We start from the raw sequence: 17,041 nt of genomic DNA on the forward strand, positions 1-17,041 counted from the left end.
CCCTCACTCTGAGTTTTTTGGATCACCTCAGACAAACCAAAAACAAAGATTTTTCTGGCCGGAAGAACCAAATCAGAGTAGAAGTTTGAATATAGAAGTTCAATGTCCAAACTCACTTATGAAATGGTTCTAAGTTCTAAATTGATTTTAGAGTTAAAGCACCTTCGGCTAGCTTGATTTGATTTTGATTCCAAGAAATGGGAATACCTTAATTCCTCTTTCAAATATAATTGGAATGCGAAAATTCAAAATTAAATGCAAAGAAAGCTACTAAAAGAGAATATTAAATGAGCACAATATAGCTTAAATAAATGACTAACTTATCTCTCAGAGTGACGTATTGATTTAGCTTTAATTGAATGAAAAACTCTTAAATTTGTCGTCTATTTATAATTGAAGAAATCACGCTCATGACTGGTCCTGTGGACACTACGACTAGTCGTAGGACCAATGGATTTTTGAAATTTTGAGCGCGATCAGATAAAGCCGTTCCACGACTGGTTGTAGGCCATCCACGACTGGTCATGGGACCTCCACGACTAGTCATGACCTGTCCACGACTAGTTGTGTGGAGCTTGGAATAGTTGCTGGACTTTGAGTCGTAATTATAGGATTAGTGGTGAATGAGTCAAGCATTGTTCACACGACCGGTTGAGTAGTCTCCAGGACTGGTCGTGGCTTAACAAAAAAATTTAAAAATTTCTAAAAATCTTATGACTGGTCATAGAATTTCTTGGACTAGTCGAGCTAGTGCTAGGACTAGTCGAACAAAGTCCAGGACTAGTCGAAGAACAGACCAAACACTTATAAAAAGATTTAATTTGAATTATGCATTCAAAATGACCTACCCTAAGGTCAATCTAAGGTCTTTCATACCTTGGTCATGATTTATGAACATTGAACCTTCTTTTTTCCAGATGATAGACGATCTTTGAAGATTATGAAGCTTGATATCTCGACACATAATGAAGCTTGAACTTGAGATCTTTTGAAGCTTGAATTTGTAGTACATGAGTTGTAATTCACTTTGAGTCTTGAGTATGAATAGTTGACTTGACTTTCAATGTCGCTTTAAAATATTGAACTTTGAAGCTTAAAGGAGTGAACAATGTACTTGATCTTACATTTCTTAAAGTAGATCTTTGTTCTTGACTTGGAGCATTGTCCTTGTACATGTAATACATTGCCTTGAACAGATTTATCAATGTGCTACATAAGATACAGATTCCGATTTTGACACTACAAAATTTAACAATCAAAGGAGCAAGAAACCATAGCACTTACAATCTCTCCCTTTGTCAAATTTGTGACAAAACATACTCCATTAAAAATAAGAGAAATATTACATGCTCAATAAAGAATCATGCACCATATATACACAAGAAAGTATAATGCACTAGTTACAATAACCAGAACACAAAATATTCAAAACACTTCCTTACTCCCCCTGAGTAGCACACATCAAAAATAAATACCACTACCCCACAATCCATATCCATAATCCAAGCAAGCATAACAATTACTCCCCATTTTTGTCACAATAAGACAAAGGAAACAACTAAGATATGGAAGAGGAAAATAAACATAAGAGGAATAAGGGAGCAATCTAGGTAAGATATGAGTAAATAATGTTCACATATAAGTAACCAACATGAACCAAGTTCATCCAAAGTCAGTCACACACACAGAAAGAAAATAATGTATCATAAGAGTTATTATAGGCCATATGAGAAAATAATTAATCAGATCTAGAAGAGGGAGCTAGAATAGATGGATCAATTTGGTGTAAACCCTTGTTAATGCACCTCATATATTTGCGCATATAAGCAATTGATAATCCTGGGTTACACAAGTCTGAGCCACCCGTTCCTTAAGAGAATGCAACCTCTCAACAAAATCAAAAGGCTGATAATCAGGGTCAGCATCAGAATCTGATTTAATTTCATTAAAGATATCATCCATGTTTATATCATCTGGAGGTAAATCTCCTTCTTCTTCATTCATTGCTTCAGCTCCACCATCACCCACATCCACTTGGCAATCAACCAACCGCAAATTCATCTTGTTAATATTGGAGTTGTTGAAAATAAGGTGATGAATAGGAGCCTCTCCAATAGGCATAACTACTAACATATGAGTGACTAACATAGTCATAAGATATGCAAAGGGGATATCACTGTATCCAGGATGGATACGAAATTGAATGATGGAATGACATGTTAAAGAAGGAAGACAGACATTTGTACCAGAGATGATTGAATGTAAAATTCGAACCATAAAGGAGGTGAGTTCGATTTTGTTACCAGAATGAGGATACAGATTTGAAATAAATATCCTGTAAAGAACCCTGTATCTAGGTAACAAGTACTTTGAAGCGAGCGCATTCCCATTTTGACTCCATTGCGCATTTATGTTGCATAATGCTCGAGTAAGCATGCGTTTTTTTGATTCAGAAGGTTTCTCAACTAGAGAGCTAATAGGAATACCTTCATCATTGACTGTTATGTCCATTAAGCCAGAAATCAAATGACGATCAACTTCAAATGGACCTTCTCTAGTTGCTATTATAAATGTTAAATTTTCAGATGAAAAATTAGAAATGCAAGCAAACATAGCTTGTGCAATAGACTGGTATGCTAGCCCACCCCAATGTAGAATGTTAGCCCATCCTACAGATTAGAGAAGAGGAAGGAGATCAAAAGGAGTAATATGTTCAACATGCATAGGTCACTCTACTATTACATTGTGCAACCTTAAATCCAGCACATAGGGAGGATCATCTTCAGGTGACTGAAGATGGCGCCTTGTGATAGGTGATGATCTGGATGTTGAAGGATCACGAGTGTTTTTCTTTCTACCTCTAGCATCCATTTGTAACTAGGAATACATTGCAAAAGAGATAGAGTGGGGTTTCTCTAGAATAGATTTTGGAGAAGGAGACCCCAAAATTTCAAGAAAACAAGAAATAAACTACTCTAAGTAAGAAAATGGAGTAATATGCACTTGAATCTACAAGAGAAATGGAAATAATGAACTAACCTTGAAGAATCAAGAAGTTGGGTATGACTGGTTGAGCTTAGACTCGTTGGAGAGAAAGAGCAAATGAGGAAGAAAAGAGTTTTTCCCCAAATTAAAAAGCACCAGCGTGCTACACGACTATTCATGGGATGTCCTCGACTGGTCGTGCACAGCCAAAAACATGCATTTTTCACATAATTTTAAAATTATAATTTAATAAATATATATACTATAATATAAAAATGCATGAAAAATCAATTCAAATTGCACATACCAAGATCAAATTTTAATTTATTAAACTTGCTTTTATCAAGCGGTTTAGTGAAAATGTTAGCAAGTTGAGTCTCAGTTGGAATGTATTCCAATGAAATTATCTTTTCTTCCGCTAATTCACAAATGTAGTGATATCTAATGTCAATGTGCTTGGGTTTTTAGATATATTAATTGCACTGAAATTATCATAGTATAAAACCATAGAGTCCTGTGCAATTCCCTAATCGCTTAACATTCTTTTCATCCATACAAGTTGAGTGCATGCATTACCTGCAGCAATGTATTCAGCCTCTGTGGTAGAGAGCGATACTGAACTTTATTTCTTACTCTGCCAAGAAACTAAACAATTCCCAACATAAAAACAACCACCATTGGTTGATTTCCCATCATCAACATTACCAGCCCAATCAGCATCAGTGTAACCAGCTACTTGAACATTAGTATCATGTGGCTACCAAAGACCCAGATTAGCAAAACTTGCGACATATCGCATAATCCACTTAACAGTAGTTAAATGTGACTCTTTAGGGTCATATTGATATATAGTGCAAATCCCTACGCTAAATGCAATATCAGGTCGATTGGCAGTTAAATAAAGTAAACTGCCAATCATACTACGATATAATTTAGGATTCACACATTTACTTGTAGAGTCCTTTGAGAGTCTTAATGTAGTACTCATAGGAGTATCAAAATTTTTCCCATTCTCAAATCTGAACTTTTTAATTAAGCTCAGAGCATATTTGGTTTGAGAAATAAAGATACCATCAGGTTGTTGTTTAACTTGTAACCCTAGGAAATTGTTCAATTCCCTAACCATGCTCATTTCGAATTTAGATTTCATAAGATCTGCAAACTCAACAGTCATGTTAGTACAGGTAGATTCATAAATAATATCATCAACATAGATCTGCACTAATAAGATATGATCGTTATGTTTCTTAACAAAAAGAGTCTTATCAACACTTCCCATTAGAAAATTATGACTTAGTAGAAACTTAGTCAATTTTTCGTACCATGCCCTGGGAGATTGTTTCAACCCCTAGAGTGCCTTTTTTAGGTGATAGACATAATAATCATTCTTAGGGTCTTCAAAACCCGTTGGTTGTTCAACATACACTTCTTCATGTAGATCGCCATTTAAGAAAGCACTCTTTACATCCATTTGATAAATTTTAAATTTTCTAAAGCAAGCAATGGATATAAATAGTCTGATTGATTCAAGATGAGCTACTGGGGCAAACATTTCATCATAATCTATTCCTTCAATTTGAGTGTACCCTTGTATAACCAGTCTAGCCTTGTTTCTAATTATATTACCCAGTTCATCAAACTTATTTTTGAAAATCCACTTAGTTTCAATAATATGTTTATCTTTAGGTCTCGAAACAAGATACCAAACACCATTTCTAATAAATTGATTAAGCTCTTCATGCATCACTACTATCTAGTTTTCGTCAGTAAGAGCTTCTTTTACATTAGTCGGTTCTATCTAAGATGTAAAGTACATGTAGTTACATATATCTTCTAGTTGTCTACGAGTGCGCACACCAGTGAGAGGGTTTTCAAGAATCTGAATGGTTGGATGATCTTTAACAGTCCTTAGTTCAGAGTTATTTTGACTTGATGAAGTATCTGGTTTGTCAATTAGAAGAACTTCATCATTATCTGAACTTGAGGTAGGTGTATTCAAGTGAACGTCAATGACCACATTAATGGACTATTATATTACACCAGTCTTCTTATTTAGTACTTGATACGCTCGAGTATTCAAAGCATATCCTAAAAAGATCCCTGTAAGTGCTATGGTCTCATGCTCCTTTGATTGTCAAATTTTGTTGTGTCAAAACCTCTATCTATGTCTTGTGTTTGTATGTTGATATGTATATGATCAAGACACTGCATCATAATGGTTTAAGACATGTATGGTGCTCTGCTTCAAGAAATATAAAGTCATGTACTTTAAGCATCTATGTTCAAAGCTACAACGATAAGAAGAGTACATTTCAAAACTCAAGTACATTTCAAGACTCAAGTACAACTCAAGATGAAGTTTAATTTCAAGCTTTAGAAGATCTCAAGATCAAGCTACATCAAGTAAAGAACTCAAGCTTCATAAGGTTTAAAGGTCAACTATTATCTGATAAGAATGAAGTTCAATGTTCATACTTAATGTTCCAGGTACGATAGACCTTAGATTGACCTTAAGGTAGGTTATTTTGTATACATAATTCAAAATGAATCTATTTATATGAATTAGTCTGTTCTAAGACTAGTCCTGAACCTTGTTCGACTAGTCTTAGCATTGGTTCGACCAGTCTAAGAAATTCCTCGACCAGTTCTATGTTGTTGAAGATTTTTAAAATTTTTTGGTTACTCTACGACCAGTCCTGGAGACTGTTCGACCGGTTGTAGGGAGGTCACGACTCGACCTTCGACCAGTCCTAGAACTATGATTCAAACTCTAGCAACTAAGCCTAGTTGTCTACGACCAGTTCTAGGTCAGCTACAACCGGTCGTAGGTGGTCCACGACCAGTCGTAGACTCCCTAAGACTAGTCGTAGAACGGTTTTTAAGATCAAGCTCAAAAATTTTAAAATGCCGTTAGTTCTACGACCAGTCGAAGGGTTCCTAAGACCAGTCGTAGATGTGATCTTTTCATCTATAAATTGAACATGAATTTCAAAGTTTTTCATCGATTAATTTCGAGAAAATTCAAGCCTCCACTCTGAGATAAGTTTGTTCATTTTAAGCTACGCTGTGCATATTTAATATTATTTTTGTTAGCTTTTCTTATTTGATTTTATTCCTATATTCTAACCTTATTTGAAAAGAGGAATTGTTGTTTTCCTTCTTCTTGAAATCAAAATCAATTAGAGCTACACCCATTTGATTTAATTTAAAATCAATTAGAACTTAGAACCATTATAAAATGAGCATTGGACATTGAACGTTGATTTGAACATCTACTCTGATTGGTTCTACTGGACTACTACAGAAAGGAGAAATCCAGGTATTTTACTTTTATGTAATTTACATTCTTTTAGTTTCTTTTGAGATTGAGCTAGAAAAATCTCATTGTGTTAGTTATCTGAGGAGAGCCAGAAAACTCAGACAGTGTGGGTTTTTAGATTTTGTAAGCCCAAGTTAAAAAGACACAATTGTGAAGGTTTTAGGTGAACCTGTGAAACCTATTTTATTAGTGAACGCTAATATCTCCTGTGTGAGGATATTAGGAGTGAAGTAGCATTTTATGTGGCTGTTGTTGAACAATTAGTGTACACACAGGCGAACCACTATAATTCTTTGTCTTGTGGTATGAATGCTTACTTAAGTTTTATATCTTTTATCATTCAGATTTGTGGAATGTATGTGTGGAGAAGAATGTTGTAAAATTTACATTTCAAGCATAGTGGGAATGTTGTAATAAGTTAGATTTAAATTCCTGCAATTTATTTCAATTCCTTGCTATTTATTTTTTCCTCTCCAGTTTGAGTTTTTGATACAAAGGACGTTCTAGAAATAAGGTTGTCCTGCCATAAACCCTTGGTTTTTATGGTGTAAGGTTGTCCTTAGAACTGAATTCGTATTAACCTCTCAATTCCTGTTTATTAAGGTTGCTTTTATTTCAGCATTGTGAATTGATTTATTTTATTTGGTTATCATATTCGTTTATTCTGCTGTTAAAGTTTTATTTTGGCATCGTCCTATTCACCCCCCCTCTAGGACATATAACTAGGTTATTTCAAGTGGTATCAGAGCCTAATAGCTCGCTCTTATTACTTTTTATTTGGATTTATTTCCTGAGCTAACGATCTAAGTTATTTAAAAGATGTCAAATTTTGATAGCCTATCAGTCACTAGGCCTCCACCTTTTGATGGCTCCAACTATGCCTATTAGAAAGCCAGGACGAGGATCTTCCTCAAATCAATAGATGAGAGTGTGTGGCAAGCCACAGTGACTGAATGGAACCCACCTACCACTGAAGTGACTGGTATCGATGGATCAAAATCAATGAGAGTAACACCGTATTTCTCATGGACCACTCTTTAGAAAAATGAGAGTAGTGCAATGCAAAAGCACTAAATGCAATCACTTGCGGATTATCACCGGATGAGTTTAAAAGAATTATATCCTGTGATACTACAAAGCAAGCCTGAGATATATTAGAAATGACACACGGGGGTACTACAATTGTCTCTAAAGTCCAACTCCTCACAACCAAATTTGAAGAAATTCATATGGAGGAAAATGAAATGTTTATGGACTTTTACACAAGATTAAATGACATTGTAAACTCAATGTGGGGTCTTGGCGATAAAATCAAAGAAAGTAAAGTGTGTGTAAAGATACTACGCTCACTTCCTAAATGGTTCAACTCTAAGGTAACCGTGATATAAGAACTTCGTGATACGGACAATATGAGGGTAGAAGAACTAGTTGGTTCTTTACAAACCTATGAGTTAAACTTTAAAGCTCCTAAAAGTAAATCTATCATTCTTAAATCTTCCAAATGTATTTTTCAAGAAAACTCTGATTCTAAAGATGATATGGCTCTTTTAGCGAAAAAGTTTTACAAGATTTTCAAGAGTAAAAAGAGGGTTGATTTTCAAAAATCAAATGATAAGAAAAGATCAAAACCTAAATCTAAAACTTGGAAGTCTTTGAAAGATAGTCAATGTTACAACTACCAAGAATATGGGCATTTAGCAAACAAATGTCCTAAAAAGGACAAACCCAAAAAGAAGGGTATGTTGGCTACTTGGGATGAATCATCTGATTCTGAAGCTTCTTCTGAATCAGAAGATTCTGAAACCGAGTCGGGTAGTGAAGTTAAAGCCCTTATAACTCTAGCCAAATTCACTTTTTCAGATCATGATGATTCAATTAGCGAAGAAAATCTGAATAGTGATTATAAAAATGAAGATGATCTTCAAGACGCTTACAATGCCTTATACAAGGAAAGTTGTAAAATTGCTGTCAAACTTAAACTTCATAAAGAAAAGTTTTTTAAACTCAAAGAATATTTTGAATCTCTTGTTTTAGAAAAATCCCAAATTTTAGATTGTTTTAAAAAATCAAAATGTGATTTAGAATTCAAAACCTCCCTGATTGAAAATCTAAAATTTGAAAATGAGAAACTTAAAAATGAAGTATCTTCTCTTCTGAGTTTAAAGGATACATGAAGGTATGCCCAAGGAGATCCAAAGTTAGAAAAACTTTTATTCGGATCTAGAAAATGTGGTGACAGATCTGAGTTGGGCTACGATAAAAATGTTCCTCCTAAACAAAAGTATACTCCTCCTAAGTTTGTGAAAGGAGAGTCCTCTAACTTAAAAGGGAGAAATACTAATCAAGGTTTTTCTAAAAATACAAAAGCTTTTCAAAAACCTAAAACCAGCTACATCAACTTCAAAAATCAGAACAGAAACCCACTAGCTGAAAAGATAGTTGATTTACTTAAGGAGTTCTTAAAATCTAACTCAGTAGGTCATTCTTATAACAACAGACAGAAGAAGGCCAACTATACTCCTGAACCCAAAACATTTCTGAAATGAGTTCTTAAGGTTACTTACTTGGTTGCCCACACCGCTTTCAAAGCTACAAGTCATTCAAAGTGGTACCTAGATAGTGGATGCTCCAGGCATATGACAGGCGACAAGGCTTTATTCACTGATCTTAAAGATATGACTGATGGGTCAATTACTTTTGGTAATGGAAGCAATTGCAAGATAATTGGCCAAGGTACGGTTCAACTCTATAATCTTCCCTTGTTTAAGAACGTTTTATATGTTGAGGGGCTAAAACATAACTTGTTAAGCATATCTCAAATATGCGATAATAACCATAGTGTGAAATTTTCCAATCAAGGTTGTGAAATCATAAATAAAATGGGTTCTATAATATTAACTGGTCGCAGAACTTCTGAAAACTACTATATTGTAAGCGATGGTAGCTCATCTAATCAACAGTGTTACATGGTCCATACCAATGAGACAGAATTATGGCATAAACGCCTTGGACATGTACACTACCAGAATTTATATAGATTGAGAAAAGGAGAACTAATAAGAGCTCTACCTAAATTACAAAAAGTAGATAAAATCTGTGGTGAATGCCAGTATGGCAAGCAAACAAGGAGCTCTCACAAAAAGGTGAACTCCAATGCCACATTAAGACTACTCGAGCTACTCCACATGGATCTTATAGGACCTATAAGGATGGAGAGTCGAGGTGGCAAAAAATACATCCTGGTAATTATGGATGATTTTACCAGATTCACTTGGGTAGCTTTCTTAAGAGATAAATCAGAAACCCTTAATGAAGTGAAAAGATTATCAAATGGATCCAGACTGAAAAAAGTTCTCAAGTTTGTAAGATCCGTAATGATCATGGATCTGAGTTCGAGAATAGCAGTTTTGAAAAGTTCTGTAGCGATCAGGGAATATCGCATGAATTCTCTGCGTCCAAAACACCACAATAAAATGGAATTGTGGAGAGGAAAAATAGAGTGCTTCAAGAAATGGAAAACGTAATGTTAAATAGTATGAAGCTCCCTAGAAATATTTGGGCTGAAGCAGTGAATACCGCTTGCTATATTATTAACCAGGTTTATACTTGTAAATCTAATAATAAAACAGCTTATGAACTTTGGTTTGATAAGAAGCCTACTGTCAAATACTTTCGAGTTTTTGGCAGCAAGTGCTATATTTTATGTGACCGTGAAAATTTGGGAAAGTTTGACACTAAGAGTGATGAAGGGATCTTTTTACGATACTCTTTAAACAGTCGTGCATATCGTGTACTGAATAACAGGACCGGTGTGATTCAAGAGTCCATTAATGTGGTCATTGATGATCAATTGAATACACTTGCCCGAAGTTCAGATAATGATGAAGTTCTTTTAATTGACAAACCAGATACTTCATCAAATCAAGAAAACTCTGAACTGAGGACTGTCAAAGATCATCCAACCACTCAAATTCTTGAAAACCCTCTCACTGGTGTGCGCACTCATAGACAATTAGAAGACATGTAATTACGTGTGCTTTACTTTCCAGATAGAACCAGCTAACGTAAAAGAAGCTCTTTCTGACGAAAACTGAATAGTTGCCATGCAGGAAGAACTTAATCAATTTGTTTGTAATGATGTCTGGTATCTCGTTCCTAGACCTAAAGATAAACACATTATCAGAACAAAGTAGATTTTAAAAAATAAGTCTAATGAACTTGGAAATATAATTCGAAACAAGGCAAGACTGGTTGTACAAGGGTACACTTAAATTGAAGGCATCGATTACGATGAAACCTTTGCCCCAGTTGCTCGCCTTGAATCAATCAAACTTTTTATATCCATTACATCCTATAGAAAATTTAAGATTTATCAAATGGATGTAAAGAGTGCTTTTTTGAATGGCAATTTACATGAAGAGGTATATGTTGAACAACCTACAGGGTTTGAAGACCCTAAGTTTACTAATCATGTATACCATCTTAAAAAGGCTCTCTATGGTCTAAAACAAGCTCCCAGAGCATGGTATGAGAAATTGACTAAGTTTTTACTTAGTCATAATTTTCAAATGGGCAGTGTAGATAAGACACTTTTTGTTAAGAAAAACAATAATGTTGTTTTATTGGTTCAGATCTATGTTGATGATATTATTTATGGATCAACTTGTACTAACATGACTATTGAGTTTGTAGATTTAATAAAATCTAAGTTCGAGATGAGCATGGTTGGGGAATTACATTACTTCCTAGGGTTGCAAGTAAAACAACAACCTGATGAAATTTTTATTTCTTAACCAAGTATGCTTTGAACTTAATTAAAAGGTTCAAATTTGAGAATGATAAGAATTTTGATACTCCCATGAGTACATCTTTAAGACTCTCAAAAGACTCTACAGGTAAAGATGTAGATCCTAAATTGTATCGTAGCATGATCGGCAGTTTACTTTATTTAACTGCTAATAGACCTGATATAGCTTTCAGTGTTGGTATTTGTGCTAGATATCAGTCTAATCCTAAAAAATCTCATTTAACTGCTGTTAAGAGGATTATTAGATATGTTGCAAGTTCTGTGCATTTGGGTCTTTGGTATCTATATGATACTAGTGTCCAGTTGGCTGGGTATTCAGATGCTGATTGGGTTAGTAATATTGATGATAGAAAATCAACCAGTGGTGGTTGTTTTTATATTAGAAATTTCTTGGTTTCTTGGTTTAGCAAGTAGCAAAGTTCTATATCGCTCTCAATTGCTAAGGCTGAATACATAGTAGCTGGAAATGTATGTACTCAGCTTGTTTAGATGAAACGTATGTTAAGCGATTATGGAATTACACATGACTCAATGGTTTTATATTGTGATAATTTCAGTGCAATAAATATTTCTAAAAACCCAATCCAACATTCACGTACCAAGCACATTGACATTAGGTTTACATTCGTGAATTAGTGGAAGAAAAAATAATATCTTTGGAATATATTCCTACCGAGACTCAACTTGCAGATATTTTCACTAAACCACTTGACAAAAGTAGGTTTAATAAATTAAAGTTTGATGTTGGTATGTGTAATTTAAATTGAATATTTTTGCATTATTATATCATATTATATATATGTTTATTTATCTTTTTGGTTGAATTTTAAAATTATTTGTAAAATGCAATTTTTGGCCGGTACTCGACCAGTCGTGAGTATACACGACCAGTCTTGGTACGACCGGTTGTGTATATCCACGACCAGTCGTGGAACTCATGAAATCACTTTAAATTAGAGAAAAGCTTCTTCTTCTTCATTTCCATTTCACTCTCCAATGAGCCTAAGCCCAATCGGTCGAACCCACCATCATTTTCCTTCAAGGTTAGTGGTTCTTTTGCATTTTTCTTGTAGAATCTTGTTTATTATATCTCATTTTTCACTCTTGTGCACTTTATTTGGTCTTTCGGTGCAAGATTGGGGTTCTTCTTTTCAAAAATCTGATCTATCAAAACTCATTCCATATTTTTTAAATCAAGTTGTTTTCTTGTATCTGGTATTACAAATGGATGCCAAAGGGAAAAAGAAATCTTCTCGTGGTCCATCTTCTTCTGATCAACTCCTATAACACAACGCCATCTTCGGTCTCCCGAAAATGATCCATCCGATGTATAGGATTTGCATATGCGCAATGTCATCATTGAACGTCTAGTTGATCTTAACCACATTGCTCACTTTGGTATCCTATCTCTACTCTAATCGTAGGTTAAGATAACATCTTACATTAGGGTGGGCCTGCATACCAGTCTATTGCTCAATCCATGTTGGCATGTATCTCTGATTTTTCATATGAGAATTTAACGTTTAAAATTGATACTAGAGAAAGTCTATTTGAAGTAGATTGACATTTAATAGCTGGTCTCATGGAAATCCCTGTTAATGATAAGGGTATTCCCATTCATACATTATCTGAAAAATCCTCTGAATCAGAAAAATAGATGTTCACTAGAGATTTATGCAATATGGAAGTGCGCTCCCCTTAAGGTATTTGTTACCCAGATATAGGGTTCTTCGTATAATCTTTATCTTAAATCTGTATCCATGGTCTGGCAACAAAACAGAACTAATTGCCTTTATGGTTCGTGTTTTGCATTGTGTCATTACTGGTGTAAAGATCTGTCTACCTTCTTTAATTTGTCATTCCATCATTCAGTTTCGAATCCATCTTGGTCATAGTGATCTTCCATTTGCCTGTCTTATGACTATTTTAGCTACTCACATGCTTGTGGCTATGCCTATTGGAAAGGCCCCTATTCATCATCTTATTTTTAATAATATAGATATTAACAAGATGAAATTGGGATTGGCTCCTGGCCAAGTGGATGTTGGAGGTAGTGGTACTGAAGCTGGGAATGAAGTGGAAGATGCTGGCAATCTTCCTGATGATGTTGATATGAATGATATTTTCGATGAACTTGTTTCAGATTCTAGAAATGATCCTGACAATGAGCCATCTGAGTTTGATGCTCGTCTTCGTGCTCTAGAGGAGAAGGTAGAGAATATGAATATTGCCTATGATCTTCAGTTTAAATATATGCGCACGTATCTTAGGCGCTTGAACAAGGGGATGCATAAACTTGATCCTACCATTCCTGTTCCATCTTCAGGATCTGATTGAAGGATTTTAATTCTTAGTCTGTATTAACTTTCATACTTATGTTGGATTATGCACTTTAATTGGTTTGCTGACTTTTTAGTTAAACTGGTAAATGGATTGTGAACTTTTACTTGCTTATATATTGTCGACTAAATCCATCTATTACTCCATCTTTTAATCCTTTACATTGTTTCTTCCTTTGTCATTTTTGTGACAAAAAGGGGGAGAAGGCTTTTGAAAGCTCTTTTGAAAGCTTTTGGTTTGATTGCTTATGGATATGAGTAGTACTATAATATGTGTAGCAATCATTATATTTTTTCATATGTGTGCTGCTACTCAGGGGGAGTAAGTATAGATGAATGTTGTGTGCTTGCTAGTTTATGTCAACTTGTGCATGATTCTTTATTATGCATGTGGTGCTTCTCTTATTTTTATATGAGTGTGTTTTGTCACAAATTTGACAAAGGGGGAGATTGTAAGTGCTATGGTCTCATGCTCCTTTGATTGTTAAATTTTGTTGTGCCAAAACCTCTATCTATGTCTTGTGTTTGTATGTTGATATGTATATGATTAAGACAGTGCATCACAATGGTTCAAGACATGTATGGTGCTCTGCTTCAAGAAATATAAAGTCATGTACTTTAAGCATCTATGTTCAAAGCTACATCGTTAAGAAGAGTACATTTCAAAACTCAAATACATTTCAAGACTCAAGTACAACTCAAGATAAAGTTTAATTTCAAGCTTTAGAAGATCTCAAGATCAAGCTACATCAAGTAAAGATCTCAAGCTTCATAAGGTTCAAAGGTCAACCATTATCTGAAAAGAATGAAGTTCAATGTTTATACGTAATGTTCCAGGTATGATAGACCTTAGATTGACCTTAAGGTAGGTCATTTTGTATACATAATTCAAAATGAATCTATTTATATGAATTGGTCTGTTCTAAGACTAGTCTTGGACCTTGTTCGACTAGTCCTAGCACTGGTTCGACCAGTCCAACAAATTCCTCGACCAGTTCTAAGTTGTTGAAGATTTTCAGAATTTTTTAGTTACTTTATGACCAGTCTTGGAGATTGTTCGACCGATCTAGGGAGGTCACGACTCAACCTTCGACCACTCCTAGAACTACGACTCAAACTCCAACAACCAAGCCTGGTTGTCTACAACCAGTCCTGGGTTAGCTACGATCGGTCGCAGGTGGTTCACGACCAGTCGTAGACTCCCTAAGACCAGTCGTAGAACGATTTTTAAGATCGTGCTCAAAATTTTCAAAATGCCGTTGGTTCTACGACCAGTCGAAGGGTTCCTAAGACCAGTCGTAGACGTGATCTTTTCATCTATAAACTGAACACGAATTTTAGAGTTTTTCATCGATTAATTTCAAGAAAATTCAAGCCTCCACTCTGAGATAAGTTTGTTCATTTTAAGCTACACTATGCATATTTAATATTCTTTTTGTTAGCTTTTTTTTATTTGATTTTATTCCTATATTCTAATTTTATTTAAAAAGAGGAATTGTTGTATTCCTTCTTCTTGGAATCAAAATCAATTAGAGCTACGCCCATTTGATTTAATTTAAAATCAATTAGAACTTAGAACCATTGTAAAGTGAGTATTGGACATTGAACGTTGATTCGAACATCTACTCCGATTGGTTCTACTGGGATACTACAGAAAGGAGAAATCCAGGTATTTTACTTTTATGTAATTTACATTTTGAGATTGAGCCAGAAAAATCTCATCGTGTTAGTTATCTGAGGAGAACCAGAAAACTCAGACAGTGTGGGTTTTTGGATTTTGTAAGCCCAAGTTAAAAAGACACAATTGTGAAGGTTTTAGGTGAACCTGTGAAACCTATTTTGTTAGTGAACACTAATATCCCATGAGTGAGGATATTAGGAGTGAAGTAGCATTCTATGTGGCTGTTGTTGAACAGTTGGTGTACACACAGGCGAACCACTATAATTATTTGTCTTGTGGTTTGAATGCTTGCTTAAGTTTTATATCTTTTATCATTCAGATTTGTGGAATGTATATGTGGATGTGAATGTTGTAAAATTTACATTTCAAGTACAGTGGGAATGTTGTAATAAGTTAGATTTAAATTCCTGCAATCTATTTCAATTTCTTGTTATTTATTTTTTCCTCTCCGGTTTGAGTTTTTGATACAAAGGACATTCTAGAAATAAGGTTGTCCTGCCATAAACCCTTGGTTTTTATGGTGTAAGGTTGTCCTTAGAACTGAATTCGTATTAACCTCTCAATTCTTGTTTATTGAGGTTGCTTTTATTTCAGCATTATGAATTGATTTATTTTATTTGATTATCATATTTGTTTATTTTGCTGTTAAAGTTTTATTTTGACATCGTCCTATTCACCCCCCCTCTAGGACATATAGCTAGGCCATTTCAATCCCTTCATTACTTTTGGTGTCAAACTTACCCAGATTTTCACGGTCACATAAAATATAGCCCTTGCTACCAAAAACTCGAAAGTATTTGACAGTAGGCTTCTTATCAAACCACATTTCATAAGTAGTTTTATTGTTTGACTTACTTGTATAAACCTGGTTGATTATATAACAGGCAGTATTTACGGCTTTAGCCCAAAGATTTTTAAGGAGCTTCATACTATTCAACATTACATTTGGCATTTCTTGAAGCATTCTATTTTTTCTTTCAACAATTCCATTTTGTTGTGGTGTTTTGGGCGCACAGAATTCATGTGATATTCCCTGATCGCAATAGAATTTCTCAAAATTGCTATTCTCAAATTCTGATCCATAATCACTACGGATCTTACAGACTTGAGAACCTTTTTTCGTTTAAATCCGTTTGAAAATCCTTTTTACTTCATCAAGGGTTTCTAATTTATCCCTTAAGATGGCTACCCAAGTAGTTTGATAAAATCATCCACGATTACCAGTATATATTTTTTGCCACCTCGACTCTCAGTCCTGATTGGTCCTATAAAATCCATATGAAGAAGTTCGAGCGGTTTGGATGTGGCATAAGAGTCCACCTTTTTGTGAGCACTCCTAGTTTGCTTGCCAATCTAGCATTCGCCACATATTTTGTCTACTTTTTGTAATTTAGGTAGACCTCTTATTAGTTCTCTTTTGCTCAATCTATACAAATTGTGGTAGTGTACGTGTCCAAGGCGTTTATACCATAACACAGTCTCATCGGTATGGACCATGTAACACGATTAATTAGATGAGCTAAAGTCACTCACAATATAGTAGTTTTCAGAAATTCTGTGACCAGTTAATATTATAGAACCATTTTTATTTAAAATTTCACACCCTAGGTTAGAAAATTTTACGCTATGATTTTTATCGCATATTTGAGAAATGCTTAATAATTTATGTTTCGAACCTTCTACATATAAGACATTCTCAAATAGAGGGAGGTTAGAAAGTTGAACCGTACCTTAGCCAATAATCCTGCAGTTGCTACCATCACCAAATGTGCCTGATCCATCAGTCATGTCTTTAAGAGTAGTGAACAGACCTTTCTCACCAGTCATGTGCCTGGAGTATCCACTGTCTAGGTACCACTCTGAATGGCTTGATGCTTTGAAAGTCAAGTGGGCAACCAAGCAAGTAACCA

The sequence above is a fragment of the Magnolia sinica genome, chromosome 5 (genome assembly GCF_029962835.1).
Source record: "Magnolia sinica isolate HGM2019 chromosome 5, MsV1, whole genome shotgun sequence".
NCBI lineage: Eukaryota > Viridiplantae > Streptophyta > Magnoliopsida > Magnoliales > Magnoliaceae > Magnolia > Magnolia sinica.